Here is a 17419-nt window from a genome sequence, read left to right on the forward strand (position 1 = left end):
CCTAGGAACCTACCTAGCACTCTGCTTCTCCCTATTCCCTTGGTGTCTTCATTTATCATGGTATCTCTTTCCTTGCTCTCCCACTCTGTTTCCATTCCAGCTTGAACCTCCCACTCCTCTAAGCTCTCATGCCCCGTCCCTTGCCCTCCATTACCCCCCCCCCATGTCTGGCTTGCTCATGTGGATCTCATTCATTTCTCCATCATTGGGTCCTCGTTACTAGCTAGCCTCGCTGGAGCTGCGGGTTGCAGTCTGGTTATCCTTTGCTTTACATCTAGTATCCACTTATGAGTGGGTACATACCATGTTTGTTTTGCTGAGTCTGGGTTACCTCACTCAGGATGATATTTTCTAGTTCCATCCATTCCTCTGCAAATTTCATGATGTCATTGTTATGCTCTTCTGAGTGGTACTCCATTGTGTATATGTACCATATTTTCTTTATCCATTCTTCAGTTGAGGGGCCTCTAGGTTGTTTCTAGGTTCTGGCTATTATGAATAATGCTGCTATGAATATAGTTGAGCATGTGTCCTTGTGGTATGATTAAGCATTTCTTGGGTATATGCCCAAGAGTGGTATAGCTGGGTCTTGAGGAAAATTGATTACCAATTTTCTGAGAAACTGCCATACTGATTTCCAAAGTGGCTGTACAAGTTTGCATTCCCACCAACAGTGGAGGAGTATTCCCCTTGCTCCACATCCTCTCCAGCATAAGCTGTCTTCAGTGTTTTTGATCTTCACCATTCTGACAGTTGTAAGATGGTATCTCAGAGTTGTTTTGATATGCATTTCCCTAATGACTAAGGATGCTGAGCAATTCTTTAAATGTCTTTCAGCCATTTGAAATTCTTCTGTTGAGAATTCTCTCATTTTTAAATTGGATTGTTAGGTATTTGATGTCTAGTTTCTTGAATTCTTCATGTATTTTGGTGATCAGCCTTCTGTCAGATGTGAGGTTGGTGAAGATATTTTCCCATTCTGTAGGCTGTTGTTTTGTCTTATTGACTATATCCTTTGCCCTACAAAATCTTCTCAGTTTTAAGAAGTCCCATTTATTAACTGTTGCTCTCAGTGTCTGTGCTACTGGAGTTATATGTGTTCAAAACTACTTCCTACTTTATCTTCTATCAAGTACAGTATAACTGGATTTTTGTTGAGGTCTTTGAACCACTTGGACTTGAGTTTGGGGCATGGCAACAGATACGGATTTATTTGCAATCTTCTACATAGTGACATCTAGTTATGCCAGCACCATTTGTTGAAGATGCTTTCTTTTGTCCATTGTACAGTTTTGGTTTCTTTGTCAAAAATCGGGTGTTCATACATGTGCAGATTAATGTAAGGGTCATCAATTTGATTCTATTGTTCCACATGTCAGTTTTACGCCAGTACCAAGCTGTTTTTATTACTATAGTTCTATAGTAGAGCTTGAAGTCAGGAATTGTGATGCCTCCAGAGGTTGCTTTATTGTACAGGATTCTTTTAGCTATCCTGGGTTTTTTGTTTTTCCATATGAAGTTGAGTATTGTTCTTTCTAAGTCTCTGAAGAATTGTGTTGGGATTTTGATAGGGATTGCATTGAATCTGTAGATTGTTTTTAGATCGCCATTTTTACTACATTAATCCTACTTATCCATGAGCATGGGAGATCTTTACATTTTCTGACATATTCTTCAATTTCTTTCTTCAAAGACTTAAAGTTCTTATCATACAGGTCCTTCTCTTGCTTAGTTAGAGTTAATCCAAGGTATTTTATACTATTTGTGGCTATTTTAAAGGATGATGTTTCTCTGATTTCTTTCTCAGCCCATTTATCATTTGTATATAGGAGGGCTACTGATTTTTTTTTAGTTAATCTTGTACCCTGCCACATTACTGAAGGAGTTTATCAGCTGTAGGAGTTTTCTGATAGAATTTTTGGGGTCACTTATGTATACTATCATCATCAAATAGTGAAAGTTTGACTTCTTTCTTTCTGATTTCTATCCCTTTGATGTCCTTTTGTTGTCTTATTGTTCTAGCTAGAATTTAAAGTACTATATTAAATAAATATGGGGAGAGTGGTCAGCCTTCTCTTGTTCCTGATTTTAGTGGAATCACTGAGTTTCTGTCCATTTAATTTGATGTTGGCGGTTGGTTTGCTGTAAATTGTCTTTAATATGTTTAGATATGTTCCTTGTATTCCTGATCTCTCTAGGACCTTATTATGAAGGGGTGTTGGGTATTGTCAAAGGCTTTTTCAGCATCTAATGAGATGATCATGTTGTTCTTTTCTTTCAGTTTGTTATGTGGTGTTTTACATTTACAGATTTTCTTATGTTGAAATCCCTGGGATAAAACCTACTTGGTCATGGTGAATAATTTTTTGATATGTTCTTAGTTTTGGTTTGCCAATATTTTATTGAGTATTTTTGCATCAATGTTCATGAGGGAGATTAGTCTATAATTCTCTTTCTTTGTTGCATCTTAGTGTTGTTTTGGTATCAGAGTAACTGTAGCCTCATAAAGAGTTTGGTAATATTCCTTCTGTTTCTATTGTGTGGAACAATTTAAAGAGTATTGGAATTAGCTCTTCTTTGAAAATCTGGTAGAATTCTATGCTCAAAGCATCTGATCCTGGGTTTTTTTTTGGGGGGGGGTGGGAAACTTTTAATGACTGTTTTTCTTTCCTTAGGGGTTATTGCTCTATTTAAATAGCTGATCTGCTCTTGATTTAACTTTGGTATGTGGTACCTATCCAGAAAATTGTCCATTTCTTTCAGATTTTCTAATTTTGTGGAGTACAGGTTTTTGACATATGACCTGATGATTCTCTGGATTTCCTGATTGTCTATTTTTATGTGTCCCTTTTCATTCTGATTTTGTCAGTTTGGGTGCCCTCTCTTGTTGTGGATGATTGATTGGTAAATAAAGCTGATTGGCCAGTAGCCAGGCAGGAAGTATAGGTGTGACAAGGAGAGAGAAAATTCTGGGAAGTGGAAGGCTGAGTCAGAGAGATGCTGCTAGCCACCATGATGAAAAACAGATGTTAAGATACCAGTAAGCCACAAGCTACGTGGCAACTTATAGATTAATAGAAATGGATTAATTTAGTATATAAGAAGAGTTAGCAAAAAGCCTGCCATGGCCATACAGTTTATAAATAATATGTCTCTGTGTGTTTACTTGGTTGGGTCTGAGTGGCTGCAGTACTGGCGGGTGAAAGAGATTTGTCCTAACTGTGGGCCAGGCAGGACCAAAAAAACTCTAGCTACACTCTCTCTGCCTTTTGGTTAGTTAATGTGGGTAATGGCTTTTCTATTTTGTTGATTTTCTCAAAGAACCAACTCCTTGTTTCATTGATTCTTTGTATTGTTCTCGTTGATTCTATTTTATTGATTTTAGCCCTAAATTTGATTATTTCCTGGCATCTGTTCCTCCTGGATGAGCTTGTTTCTTCTTGTTCTAAAGCTTTCATGTGTGCTGTTAGGTCACTAGTGTGATATTTCTCCATCTTCTTTATGTGGGCATTTAGTGCTATAAATTTTTCTCTTAGCACTGCTTTCATAGTGTCCCATAAGTTTGGGTATGTTGTACTCTCATTTTCATTGAATTCTAGGAAATCTTTAATTTCTTTCTATATATCTTCCTTGATCCATTGATGATTTATTTGGGCATTATTCAGTTTCCATGAGATTATAGGCTTTCTGTAGTTTTTGTTGTTGTTGAAATCTAACTTTAAGCCATGTTGGTCTGATAAAATACAGGAAGTTATCCAATTTTTTTTTGTATCTGTTGAGATTTGCTCTGTGACTGAGCATGTGGTCAATTTTAGAGAAGGTTCTATGGGGTGCTGAGAATAAGGTATATTCTTTTGTGTTAGGGTAGAATGTTCTGTAGATATCTGTTAAGTTCATTTGAGTCATAACTTCTGTTAGGTCCTTATTTCTCTGTTAAGTTTCAGTCTGGCAAATCTATCTATTGGTGAGAGTGGGATGTTGAAATCTTCCACTACTAGTGTGTGGGGTTTGATATGTGATTTAAGCTTTGGTAATGCTTCTTTTACAAATGTGGCTGCCCTTGTATTTGGGGCATATATGTTCAAAATTGAGACTTCATATTGGTGGATTTTCCCTGTGATAAATACGTAATGTCCTTCTCGATCTCTTTCAAATGATTTTAATTTGAGGTCTATTTTATTAGATATTTGGAAAGCTATACTAGCTTGTCTTTTTAAGTCCATTTGATTTGAAAGTCTTTCCCCAGCCTTTTACTCTGAGGTAGTGTCTATCTTTGAATTTGAGGTATGTTTCTTTTATGCAGCAGCAGGATGGATCCTGTTTTCATATCCAATCTGTTAGCCTGTGTCTTTTTATAGGTGAATTGATACCATTGATATTGATGCATATTAATGTCCAGTGATTATTAATTCCTGTTATTTTTTGGTAGTAGTGTTGTATGTTTCTCTTCTTTGGTATTTGTTGGTGTGGGATTATCTATTGCCAGTGTTTTCATGGGTGTATCTAACTTCCTTAGGTTGGAATTTTCCTTCTAGTGCTTTCTGGATTTGTGGATAGGTATTGTTTAAATCTGGATCTATCATGGAATATTTACTTTACTATATCTATTTCAATTGAGAGTTTTGCTAGATATGATAGTCTAGGTTGGTATCCATGTTCTCTTAGTGTCTGCTTAATGTCTGTCCAGGACCTTCTGGCTTTCAGAGTCTCCACTGAGAAGTCAGGTGTTATTCTCATGGGTCTGCCTTTATATGTTAATTGACCATCTTCCTTTGCAGCTCTTAATACTTTTTCTTTATTCTGTATGTCTAGTGGTTTGATTATTACATGGCAAGGGGACTTTTTTTTGGATCCAGGATATTTGGTGTTCTGTAAATTTCTTCTATCTTCATAGGCATTTCCTTCTAGGTTAGAAAAGCTTTCTTTTATAATTTTGTTGAATATATTTTCTTTGCCTTTGTGTTGGTATTCTCTTTCTTCTATTCCTATTATTCTTGGGTTTGGTCTTTTCATGGTGTCCCAAATTACCTGGATGTTTTGTGTTATGACTTTTTGGCTTTAGTGTTTTTTTTTTTTGACTGATAAATCTATTTCCTCTATCACATCTTCAATGCCAGAGATTCTCTCTTCCATCTCTTGCATTCTGTTGGTTATGCTTGCATCTGTAGTTCCTGTTTGTTTACTCAGATTTTCCACTTCCCGCCTTCCTTCAGTTTGTGTCTTCTTTATTGCCTCTATTTCAGTTTTCAAATCTTGGACTGTTTCCTTCACCTGTTTAATTGCTTTTCCTTGGCTTTCTTTAAGGGATTTATTGATCTCTTCCAGTTTTTGTTTGTCTTTTCTTTGATTTCTTTAATGGAATTTTTTTCATTTCCTCTTTTTAAAGACCTCTATCATCTTCTTAAAGTCATTTTTTCAGGTCAATTTCTTCTGTTTCTTCTGCATTGGGATGTTCAGGTCTTGCTGATGTAGAACCACTAGGTTCTGGTGGTGCCATATTAGTATTTATGTTGTTGACTGTATTTTTGCACTGGTGTCTACTCATCTCTTTCTCCACTCTGTTCAAGTGGTATCTATGTCTGAGGGAGCCTCTCTTGGTCTGATTTATACTCTTGGTCTAGTGGGAGCTTGTGGTCTAATCTGGGTTCTTGGTCCAATTGGTGCTGATGGATTCTGTGTCTTAGGGAGCAGCTTCTAGTCCAATGGGCACTAGTGAGCTGCGTCTCAGGAAGCAGCTATTCCCAATTGGTACAGAGTAAGCTTATGACTTCAGTGAACACTGGTATCACAGATGATTTTTTTTTCTTGGCAAGGTGGCAGGGGAAGAGGCAGCTGCCCTTTTCCTGGGGTTCCAATGGCTGGGGGGAGGGACACAGAATATTCCCTGGGGCCTAAGGGCTAGGGACCTGGTCTGTCCAGTTAGGAGATGGGACCTTACCTGTTCTCTATCGTTGCAGGGTGAGCTTATGGCTCTTGTGTTTACTGGCCTGGCAGGGGATGGTTTTTTGGCAAGGGGCAGGGGAAGAGGCAGATGCCCTGTCCCTGGGGCTCCAATGGCTGAGGAGAGAGGCACAAAATGTGCCTCTGGGGCCTAGGATCTAAAGACCTCATCTGCACAGTCCAGAGATGGGACCTTACCTGTTCCCAATTAGTGCAGGATAAGCTTATGATTCCTGTGGTCACTGGTGTGGTAGGGGATTATTAGCTTGGTAAGGGGCAGGGAAAGAGTGAAAACCTTTGAATTATTATTTACTTTTTGATACTTTGAGTTAGAACAACTTTTATTAAGTTCTAATTAAGAAATCCACAAAGCCTGCTGAGGGCTGATTAGGTACCTGGTGGAATTAAAAGTTCTTCCTCATAAATAGATAATAAACTAGATATCATTAAATAAAACATTACAGACTAGAAAGTGACTATTATTAGCCTTTGGCTTGCATTTAGACAAGGGTGTGTGTATGTGTCTGTGTATGTGCACAGGTTTGTGTGTGTGGTATATGTGTATATGTCTATGTGGTATGTGTGTTTCTCTTATTTAAGATTTTTTTTAGAGAAAGTATATTTAAACTAATTTTTGCCCTCAATAGTTTCTCTTATGAAACCAATGATATTCTACAAAAATTCTTTCTATTAATTAAAATTGCATTGTGTAATTACCAAAGGAGAATTTAATCCACCATCACTGGGTTAATTTCCTCCTGAGATATCTGTAAGTAATGTTTCAGAAAGTAACTACCTCACTGGCTCAAAATCAGTGGTTCTCAACCTGTGGGTCATGACCTCCTTGGAGTTGAATGACACTTTCACAAGACCACCACAAAGCACAGATATTTACATTATGATTCATAACAGTAGCAAAATAACATTTATGAAGTAGCAATGAAAATAATTTTATGGTTGGGAGTCACTACAATATGAAGAACTGTATTAACAGGTTGCAGCTTTAGGAAGGTTGAGAACCACTATGAGCCGGGCGGTGGTGGCGCACGCCTTTAATCCCAGCACTCGGGAGGCAGAGCCAGGCGGATCTCTGTGAGTTCAAGGCCAGCCTGGGCTACCAAGTGAGTTCCAGGAAAAGGCGCAAAGCTACACAGAGAAACCCTGTCTCGAAAAACCAAAAAAAAAAAAAAAAAAGAGAACCACTATGATCTAAATGATCTAAATGCTTTCTTTCTTTCTTTCTTTCTTTCTTTCTTTCTTTCTTTCTTTCTTTCTTTGTTTTTTTTATTCCTTTTTTGGTTTTTCAAGACAGGGCTTCTCTGTGCATCCTTGGCTGTCCTGGAACTTGCTCTGTAGAACAGAATGGCCTTGAATCCAGAAATCTGCCTGTCTCTGCCTTCAGAGTGCTGAGTATGTGCTATCACACCAGGCCCAAATACTTTCTTTTTTTTTTTTTTTTTTTAAATTTATTTATTTATTATGTATACAGAAGAGGGCGCCAGATCTCATTACAGATGGTTGTGAGCCACCATGTGGTTGCTGGGAATTGAACTCAAGACCTCTGGAAGAGCAGTCAGTGCTCTTAACCTCTGAGCCATCTCTCCAGCCCCCCAAATACTTTCTTTAAATGTTCTTTGGCCAAAGGCAAGGAGATTGAGACCTTTCACTATTAGGTGCAACAGACCTAAGAATCAGAGGAACTTCCATTCTTTCACTCTCGATGCAAAGAAACAGGTGGAGACTGGTGGCAAGGAGGATGCCAAGCTCCACACAGAAGGAGACAGATCTCTGGGCATTTCATTTTTTTCTTTCTTATAGCCTTTCAGACTCGAGTATTTGTCTCTTACCAATTAATCTTAAAAGGAGCTATTAGATGATCTATAAATCCATCTTTTGTCATGCCCATTTTCTTAAAGCAAAGCCCTTTCAGTACTAAACTCTGGACTCTCCAAGGTTCTTTACCCTCTTACCATCATCATCACCACTACCACAACCATCATCATCACCATCACTACCAATCATTGCTTAATTTGCGTTTGCCCAGGCCTTTAGCCTCCTGTGTAGAAACAGCCCCAGGATTTTGCACTTGGAGACTTTGCTTATATTTTCTAGGTTCCACCCCCTCCATTTGCCATGTTCTTTCCTAGATCCTGATTATCCAGGATCTGTCAGGAAAATCTTTTTTGTAGAAGAGGTAAAAATTTTATCTCTAGCTTTATAGGGCTTGGTTTTCATTTTTGCTGGGTCTAAAAACTAAATCAGTGTCAGAAGGTGCTACAGGAGGAAAACACAATGATTCACTTAGAGCAGTAGTTCTCAAGCTTCCTTAGCTGTGACCTTTTAATACAGTTTCTCACATGATGACCCTCCCAACTATAAAATTATTTCATTGTTACTTCATAATTATAATTTTGCTACTGTTATGAATTGTAATGTAAATATATAATATGTAGGATATCTGATATGCAATTCTGTGAAAGAGTCCTTTGATCCCCAAAGGGGTTATGACCCACAGGTTGAGAATTTCTGACTTAGTGCAAACATTATGTGACCCAGGAGACTTTACTGAGAGTAATAATGAAAATTGACAAGACTTGGGCTGCAGTCAAAAGATGAAGTTTCATCTAACAGGATCTGTGTACACAGAGTTCCCTTGACTTCTGCTTTCTGTGTCTTTCATGGTAAGAACAACACATTCCTTCTTGTATTGGGACAAATTTCATATATCAGTTTCATCTCCTGTTTCTAAGAAACAAGGAGCTTAGAGTGATATTGTAACTGCTTTTTTTTTTTAAACTCAAGATAGTCAACAGGCTAGAGTGGCATATTTTGGGATGGCGTGTTCTGAATTCCTTTATCACAAAACCATTTGTTTATGCTTAGGGTCACCACTGTCCAGACAGACACACTCCAGAACACATCAGCAGCCCAAAGGCTGGGGTTATTACTTCATTCAGTGAGGGAGACTATTTACCACCAGTGGGTCAGTTCTGTAAGAGGTTGTCACAGAAAGAGAAGAATAAAATCTTTATTAAAGTTTGGAGCAGCATATATTCTGGAAATATATTCTGGAAAGCAGGGGTGTTTAACAAGTAGCTTTCTCACTAACTCTAACTAGCTGAGAGGGAAGTCTAGGATGAGAGTAGAGCTGTAGCAGCCACTTATTTCAGCCAGCAGAGGATGGTAGAGTGTGTGCTTTTCATTTAGGATCTTGTCAGATGCTATTGCTATAAGAAATTGGGTAGGTGTCACATGAGAGTACTGTGGTCTCTCTGTGAGCATCAGACTGTTTCCAGATGTCAAGAACCTACATTTTATACACCTCATGTTTTATGTCACAGTCTTTTATGCCACATTTGCCTTTCTTTCCCCAAATTCTACCATGTTTCCAAGACCATGGTATATTAGTTTACTTTCTATTAATGTGATGATAAACACTATGACCTGAAGTAGCTCAGGGAGGAAAGAATTTCTTTCATTGTACACTTCCACATCATATGCCAACATTGAAGGAAATAAGGGCAGGAGCTTAAGGCAGCAATCTGGAGGCATGAACTGAAGCATGGGCCATGGAGGAGTACTGATTACTGGTGTGTTCTCTATGGATGCTCATCATGTTTTCTTATGTAACCCAGGGCCACCTGCCCAGGGGTGGATTTACCCACAGTGGGCTGGGCCCTCCCACATCAATCATCAGTCTAGAAAATGTCCCATAGGCTTAACTACAGGCTACTCTGATAGGGGCATTTTCTCAACTGAAATTCTCTCTTCCCAGATGACTCTAGCTTGTGCCAACTTGATAAGAACTAGTGAACACACAGGGCTCAGTCTGATCCATGTCTAATCCTTTTTTTTTAAAAGACACAATCTAGTGATGCACACTTGTAATCCCAGCACTCAGGGCATTGAGACAGGAAGTTTGCAAGTTTAGGGCCAGCTTGGCCTACAAAGTGAAACCATTTCTTAAAAATAAATAAATCATCCAGGCATGGAGGCACACAACTTTAACCCCAGGACCCAGGAAGCAGAGACAGGCAAATTTCTGAGTTCAAGGCTAGCCTGGTCTACAGAGAGAGTGTCAGGACAGCCAGGACTACACAGAGAAACCCTGTCTTGAGAAACCAAAAGTCAAACCAAAACAATGAAGATATAATTGTACAACAAAGTCATAACATGGATTAAAAACACTTTCCAAGACTTGAAGGATCCTTACTCCTCTAAACTGCCTGTGTCAATGGGAGTTCAACACAGCAGCCCAAGTTGCTCACTACTGTTGTGAGTGGGGTCTCTGCTTGCTGCACATCTGCTACTTGCTTTTCAGTCTGTTGAGAACCTAATTCATGAGCTTGTCATCACTGGCCTCTCTAGTGTTTTGATGTCTAGTGTAGCAGAGTCCTGTGCTGTTATTCTCTTTGGAGGAGGGGGCCAAGTAGGCACAGAGTCAATGACACAGACTCTGAGAAAATGATAAAACAAGCTCAGTTTATTCAGGAAGAGGCAAGCCTTATATACCCTCCACCCCACCTTGGGAGAAGGTCTGATGAATATGCATCTGCTGGTGTGACATGGCTGTCTCTCATTGGTCCAGATCATTTCTCAGCTGCTGTTGCTAAGGCCCTTAGGCAGACCCAGGTTTGCTATCAGAAAGTATCTTTTTTACTTGTTTAGGCCAACTAGCCCTCAAGCCTGTTATGGATGAGCCATTCCACAGTCTAGTTGGTTTTGGCCAATGGGAAACACATCAATATGTGTAGGGGGAGGAAGAACAAAGGATTGAGATCCTGAAGAGAGAAGTGTTCCACAGCTTTGGCTTCTTTGTGAGGCAATTTCTATCCAGGTTCTAGAGAATGTCCACCCCCTTTGTCTTTTCCTGAACCCTGCAGTCTTCCCCTTGTTAAACACCCCTGAGTGCACCATTTGAGAGCCATCTATATCCAGTGTGTTTCTAGTACCTATCAGTGTGGTTAGCTGCATGAGCAGTCAAATCAGCCAAGAAGTTTCTTGGCTCAAGTTTCCTGATTTCTAGTTTAATGATGTTTTCTTTGACCTTCTTATTAAAGTGGAATTAGTTTGTGTAGCAATCACCTCCAGTGGCTCTTTATGTTCTAGACTGGTATTTTCTAAACTTTGGTGATATGGAACTGCTTTAAAGTGTCACAACCCAGCATTAAAAGGAAAATGGAACAGAAATGATTAGAGAACATCACATACAGTATGGTTGGCGTTGCTTCAGTAAAGTTTGTCTTCAGCTGTTTTTGTGTGCATACATGTTTATATCTGTGTGCATCTCTCTCTTTCTCTGTGTCTATGTTTGTGTCTGAGTGTCTATGTATATCTTTATATGTCTCTCTCTCTCATATATATATATATATTATATATATATATTTGTCTGTGTCTGAGTGTCTGTATCTCTGTCTCTCTCTCTGTCTCTCTGTCTCTCTGTGTGTGTATGTGTGCATTTGTGTGTCTGGGTGTCTCTATGTATGTGTGTCTCTCTATGTGCATATGAGCGAGTATATCTGAGTGGGTGTCTATGTGTATGAATGTATGTATGTATGTATGTATGTATGTATGTATGTGTCTGTGTGTGTGTTTGAGTGTCTATGCATCTGTGTGTGGGTGTGACATTTGTATAGCACTGTGATGTAGTGTGCATTTACTACTGTGGGCCACAGTTCCAAGAGTTTCAGATCTGCTGTTTTGCAGAAAGCAGTGAAGCTCCTAAAGACTCAAGTTAGTGATCAACTCCTACACCCTATCCTCTAAAGTTTATTTTTTATATAAATTATTTTTCTTATTGCTATCACCAAATAAGTTGTGACAATCAGTTCAAAGGAGGAAAAGTCTATTTTGACTCCTGGTTCAGAGTTTTCAGTCTGCTATGGAGGGGAAGGCATGATGGTAGGGGTACTGGGAATTTGCAACTCAGTATGTTACAGTATGATGAGGAAGCAGAGAGACATCAGGCCAGAAGTGGGGCTGGGCTAGCACTATCAGACTCCTGCATTCAGTGGTCTATCTCTACATCCAGGCCTCCTGTTGGAGGATACAACCTCCCAAACAGCATCTCAGTAGTGGGCCATGTGCTGAATATTTCACATTCAAACCACAACGTACTCTAAAGATGCTTCATTCTGCAAACTTCCCAAATGCCAGAGACCAGAGGAGTCCTCTATCATAGAAAGTCTATCTGAAGACTACAGTTGAGGGAAAATAGCTCATTGGAGGACTGAGATGGAGAGGAAAGGCTGACCTTGCATCCAGGTAATCCATTGATGACAGAGGCCCTCAGGGAAATCAGTTGACTAGCTGAGAGGGGCCAGACCAGTAGGACTGCCAGCCTGCTTGATCAGGTTCCTTGCACATGCACTGAGCTGAACAGGTGTGAGATTGTGCTGCAGGACTTTGGAATAATGGGTATCAGTTCAAGGTCAACCCACAGTAGCTTAGCTCCCAGCAAATGGCTGCTGAAGGAACATAGGGCTCTAGCTATTCCATCATGTCTTCCCTTTAAGAAGGAAATATGCTATTCTGGAAAAAAAAAAGGTTTTGGAGTCAGAACCAGGTATTGGTTTGTGACTTTGGAATATGCTGTGGGATGTATGGCAAATGTGTTGCTGATTAATCAATAAAACACTGGTTGGCCGTTGGCTAAGCAGGAAGTATAGGCGGGGCAAGGAGGAGAATAAAGCTGGGAAGTGGAAGGCTGAGTCAGAGAGACACTGCCAGCCGCCACGATGACAAACAGCATGGGAAGATGCCGGTAAGCCACGAGCCATGTGGCAAGGTATAGATTAAAGGAAATGGATTAATTTAAGCTATAAGAACAGTTAGCAAGAAGCCTGCCACGGCCATACAGTTTGAAAGCAATATAAGTCTCTGTGTTTACTTGGTCAGGTCTGAGAGGCTGTGGGACTGGCAGGTGAAAGAGATTTGCCCTGACTGTGGGCCAGGCAGGAAAACTCTAGCTACAAATGGTGTCCAACGTGGTGGCAAGAGTTTCCACCTAAAAACTGAGAAAAAAAGATTCTAAAACGGAGCTAAAAACAGCTTCCTAATTGTCTCTCTCAAATGAGCAGCAGCTGCTGGTTTCAGCTACTGGTGGGTTCTGGCGTGCGTGCTCAACCTGCAGTATGGCAGGAATCAGGACTCTGCAAGTGGCACATTAAGCTGCGTGGTGGATTTAGCCTTTGCAGGTACAAAACAAAAAAAGAGGTTTTTGGGCTACACGCTGCTTGGATAAAAGCATAGACCCATGATAGCTCCCAGAGCTGGTGGTAAACGTAGCATGTTGGGAAGCTGAGGTGGGCGGAGCCAGCAGCCACAGCTGCTGCAGTTTAAGGCAAGAGATTCACAATAAGACAGATTCAGATGTAATAGTTTACAATGTGTGTAAAAGATATGTAGGCTTGAAAGAGACAAAAAAGGTGATATATAGAGTTATAGAAACAAATACATAGTTTTAAAAAATAAAGTCATTAAAGAGACAGTAAAGGTAGTATAAAAAATAAGCCACGTAAAAATGGATATTACACAGAGAATCTGGATTGTGTTGTCTTTGGGATTTTTAACTGCAGAAAAACATTTGATTGTAAAAGCTGTTGAGTTATGCCAAAATGTATATTTTAAAGATACCTTGACTTCAAAATTTGGATATAAGGATATGTTACTTTGGAAAAGAGTCTCTGCTTTTGTTCCCACAGAAAGCCAAAGGCTATGGATTTGTTCCAGATTAAGATACATCAGGTTTGACCAGCCAAGACCCTCTGAAGGTCTCCAATGACACCATGGCCCAGATGATCCAACATCCAGAATGGTTTGAAGGCATCTGGCTCAGACGATACAGCCTCATGGACTATTCCATAATTCTAAAATTTTCTTTGTTTCCCCATAAGATACAGAGCCCCCTTCCAGCAGGAAGTAGTAAGAGAAGCTACGCCCAAATTCCCAAATTATATGTAATTTTACTTTGTTAAGGTTAAAACCTTCCTTTTTGAAAAAAAAAAAAGGGGGAAGTGCTGTGGGATGTATGGCAAATGTGTTGCTGATTAATCAATAAAACACTGATTGGCCGTTGGCTAAGCAGGAAGTATAGGCGGGGCAAGGAGGAGAATAAAGCTGGGAAGTGGAAGGCTGAGAGAGAGAGACACTGCCAGCCGCCACGATGAGAAACAGCTTGTGAAGATGCCGGTAAGCCACGAGCCATGTGGCAAGGTATAGATTAAAGGAAATGGATTAATTTAAGCTATAAGAACAGTTAGCAAGAAGCCTGCCACGGCCATACAGTTTGAAAGCAATATAAGTCTCTGTGTTTACTTGGTCGGGTCTGAGAGGCTGTGGGACTGGCAGGTGAAAGAGATTTGCCCTGACTGTGGGCCAGGCAGGAAAACTCTAGCTACAGGAATATGTTACTAATCTTTCTGAACTGTGGTTGCAAAGTACAGAAAAAATCATATTTCCTGGCATTGTCATGGGTATTGAGGGCATAGTTCATAAAGTCTAATCAGAGTGGTCAACCACAATGGATAGTTTGCCAATTGTAGCTGAAATTTTTCTCTGGTTCCCTCCAAGCCCCGGCAGTCCGACAGCCCACTTATAAAATCAACACACAGATGCTTATATCATTTACAAACTGTATGGCCATGGCAGGCTTCTTGCTAACTGTTCTTATATCTTAAATTAACCCATTTCTATTAATCTATAAGTTGCCATGTGGCTCGTGGCTTATCTGTAACTTACATCTCGCTTGTCATGGCGGCGGCTGGCAGTGTCTCTCTGATTCAGCCTTCTACTTCCCAGAATTCTCCTCTCTCCTCATCCTGCCTATACTTCCTGCCTGGCTACTGGCCAATCAGTGTTTTATTTATTAACCAATCAGAGCAACATATTTAACATACAGAACATTCCACAGCAGCCAATCTTATTTTTCTTCCTTCCTTTGGAGTTTTTCTGTTGTCAAAATTCCTTCAACAGCTTTTCAACTGTTGCTTTTCTATCATCTGCTTGTATACCTCCAGGACAGGGTGACCATCACTTTGTCTGTCAGTTCTGTGGACTTTACACTTATTGCTCCCAGGAACATTTTACTGTTCCAGAAGTAGTCTGCATTGGGGAGTGGTGGAATAGAGGATTAGAGCTTCAAAGAACTAGAAAGAGAAAGATTTTTTCAGACACAACCTTCTCAGATAAGCAGGACTGAAGGATCTGCCCACATTTGCTCCTGTGCATTTCCCAGCAATACCCCCAATCCCTTCCCCATTTTTTAGTGATAACACATTGCAGTGAGCTGTGACCATCTTACCATGGACTTACCCTTGGAGCTTTGTAAGCATTATGTGATCCATTTGTAGCAATGACGTGAAATTTATCTTTCCAAGAAATGTGGGACTTACTTGAGGACAACAGTTAACAGTGACAATCTTTATGTCCATTATTTCCCATAGAGAGTGGAAAAATAAGATTGCTAAATGTTTAGTGAGCATTGAGGGGCCTTCAGACTCATAAAACAGTTTAAGACAATATAGTGCACTGTTTCTATGGAAATGAGTAAATGACTGAGTAGACATGCTGTAGGAAGAGGCATGAGGCTAGACCAGCCTGCCAAGTGTCCTTCCACTTTCCCTGAGACACAGTTGATCCTCAGCCTGGAGTCATCCTCTCCAACACACACATAGTGAGTCAATCAGGCATAGAGCTAGAGCAAGGCATGTTGTCAGGCTGATTACAGGATGGAACTCTGCTCCCATATTTCTCTTCATACCCATCCCTAGGTATGCTCTAGCCTTGACAAAAATGTGTACAGATCCAAACTTCTATCATTTGCCTCTGAGGCATTCTAAAGATACACATCTTTGCCCTTCCATATCTCTTATTCAAGCCCTTATTGTTAGATTGACACTGCTAAGTCCCAAACTCTGCTATTGTGTTTGGTCTTATCCCACACATAGAGAGAAGCAATGCTGAGTAATGATCTGTTGAAGGACTGACTCAGTGTAAAACCAAGTGGAAGGAAACAGATCTATAAGCGCTAGGTTTCCTGATTGTGTCGGGGATCTGGGTCTTCCTGAAGTCTGCTGTCTCCGGGATATTGGCATGCTAGGCTATTCTCTGGAAGACTGAGCTACTGACTCAAAATGAACAGGGACACTGAACTATGGGAAATCCTTTTCTAAGACAAAAGGAAAATTATCTCTATAATAAAACAACTCAAGGACTGAAAAACATCTGTGGAAATACTTGATTTCTGTAGGTCAGGGCTAATGGACAGGAATGAACAGAGGTCCCTTCTTCTGGTTGATACAGGTAAGCTTTTTCTTCACTGGATTTGGGAGGTGGACTATGAGATGTAGTGTCCTGGGGTTGTGGGTATATTGGGAAGTGGGATGTGGGGATGTATGGTGTGGTGATTAGAAAGAAAATGGCCCCCAATGGTAGTGGCACTATTAGAAGGTGTAGCCACTATTAGAAGGTGTAGCTTTGTTGGAGTAGGTGTGGTCTTGTTGGAGGAAGTGTGTCACTATGGACGCAGGCTTTGAGATCTCAAATATGCTCAAGCCACACTCAGTGAGACAGACCAATTTCAATTGCCTGCAAGTCAAGATGTAGGACTTTCAGCTACTTTTCCAGTCTGTCTGCATGCCACCATGTCCCACCATGATGATAATAGAATAAGCCTCAGCCTCTGAAAATGTAAGCCACTCCAATTAAATGTTTTTCCTTTGTAAGAGTTGCCATGGTCATCTCTTCACAGCAATACAAACCCAACCAAGACAGATAGGTGGGGGATGTGAGGTGTGAAGGGTAGGGGTATGGTGAAGGGGGTATATGCAGTGCAGGGATATGGGGTGAAGAGAAATATGGGTATGTGGGGTGTGGGAGTTTAGGAAGCTTGGGTATGAAATTGGGGGTATAGGGTTAGAGGGTCAGAAAGTTGTTGGGAGCTGGCTATTGGGCAGGTATGGTTGGGAGTGAAGGGGTGGGGAGTGTAGGAATGTGGTATATGTGGGTGGAGGATTTAAGGATTGTGGGTGGGGGTAAAGGAGTAGCAGGATAAGGGTTGGAGAAATGGGAGACTAAGGGGTGGGGGGTGGGAATGTTGGGTGTGGAATTGTGAGGTATTGGTGTGGCTTGTATGGATGTGGAAATTTGAGGACTGTGGGGTAGGGGCAGAGGAGTGGTAGAATAGGGTGGGGGAATTGGGCTGAGAGGCTGAAGTGGAGCATTTGGTTCAGAGGTATAGAATGTGGGGTGTTTATGTATTGTATGGGTGTGAGGCATGTGTGTGAGGAGATTTGGAGATTGCGGGGTAGAGATGGGGAGCATCAGGAGAGACAATGGAAAAATGGGGGTGAAGGGATGGTGTGGGGTGTTAGGTTTTAGATATCAAGGGTACAGTATGTATGTGGAAGTGGGGGTTTAAGTTCTTCTCTTCTTCCCTCCATCATTCTTATTCCTCTCTGCCTTCCCCCTCTTTCTTTTT

Source organism: Peromyscus eremicus, chromosome 1 (genome assembly GCF_949786415.1).
Source record: "Peromyscus eremicus chromosome 1, PerEre_H2_v1, whole genome shotgun sequence".
NCBI lineage: Eukaryota > Metazoa > Chordata > Mammalia > Rodentia > Cricetidae > Peromyscus > Peromyscus eremicus.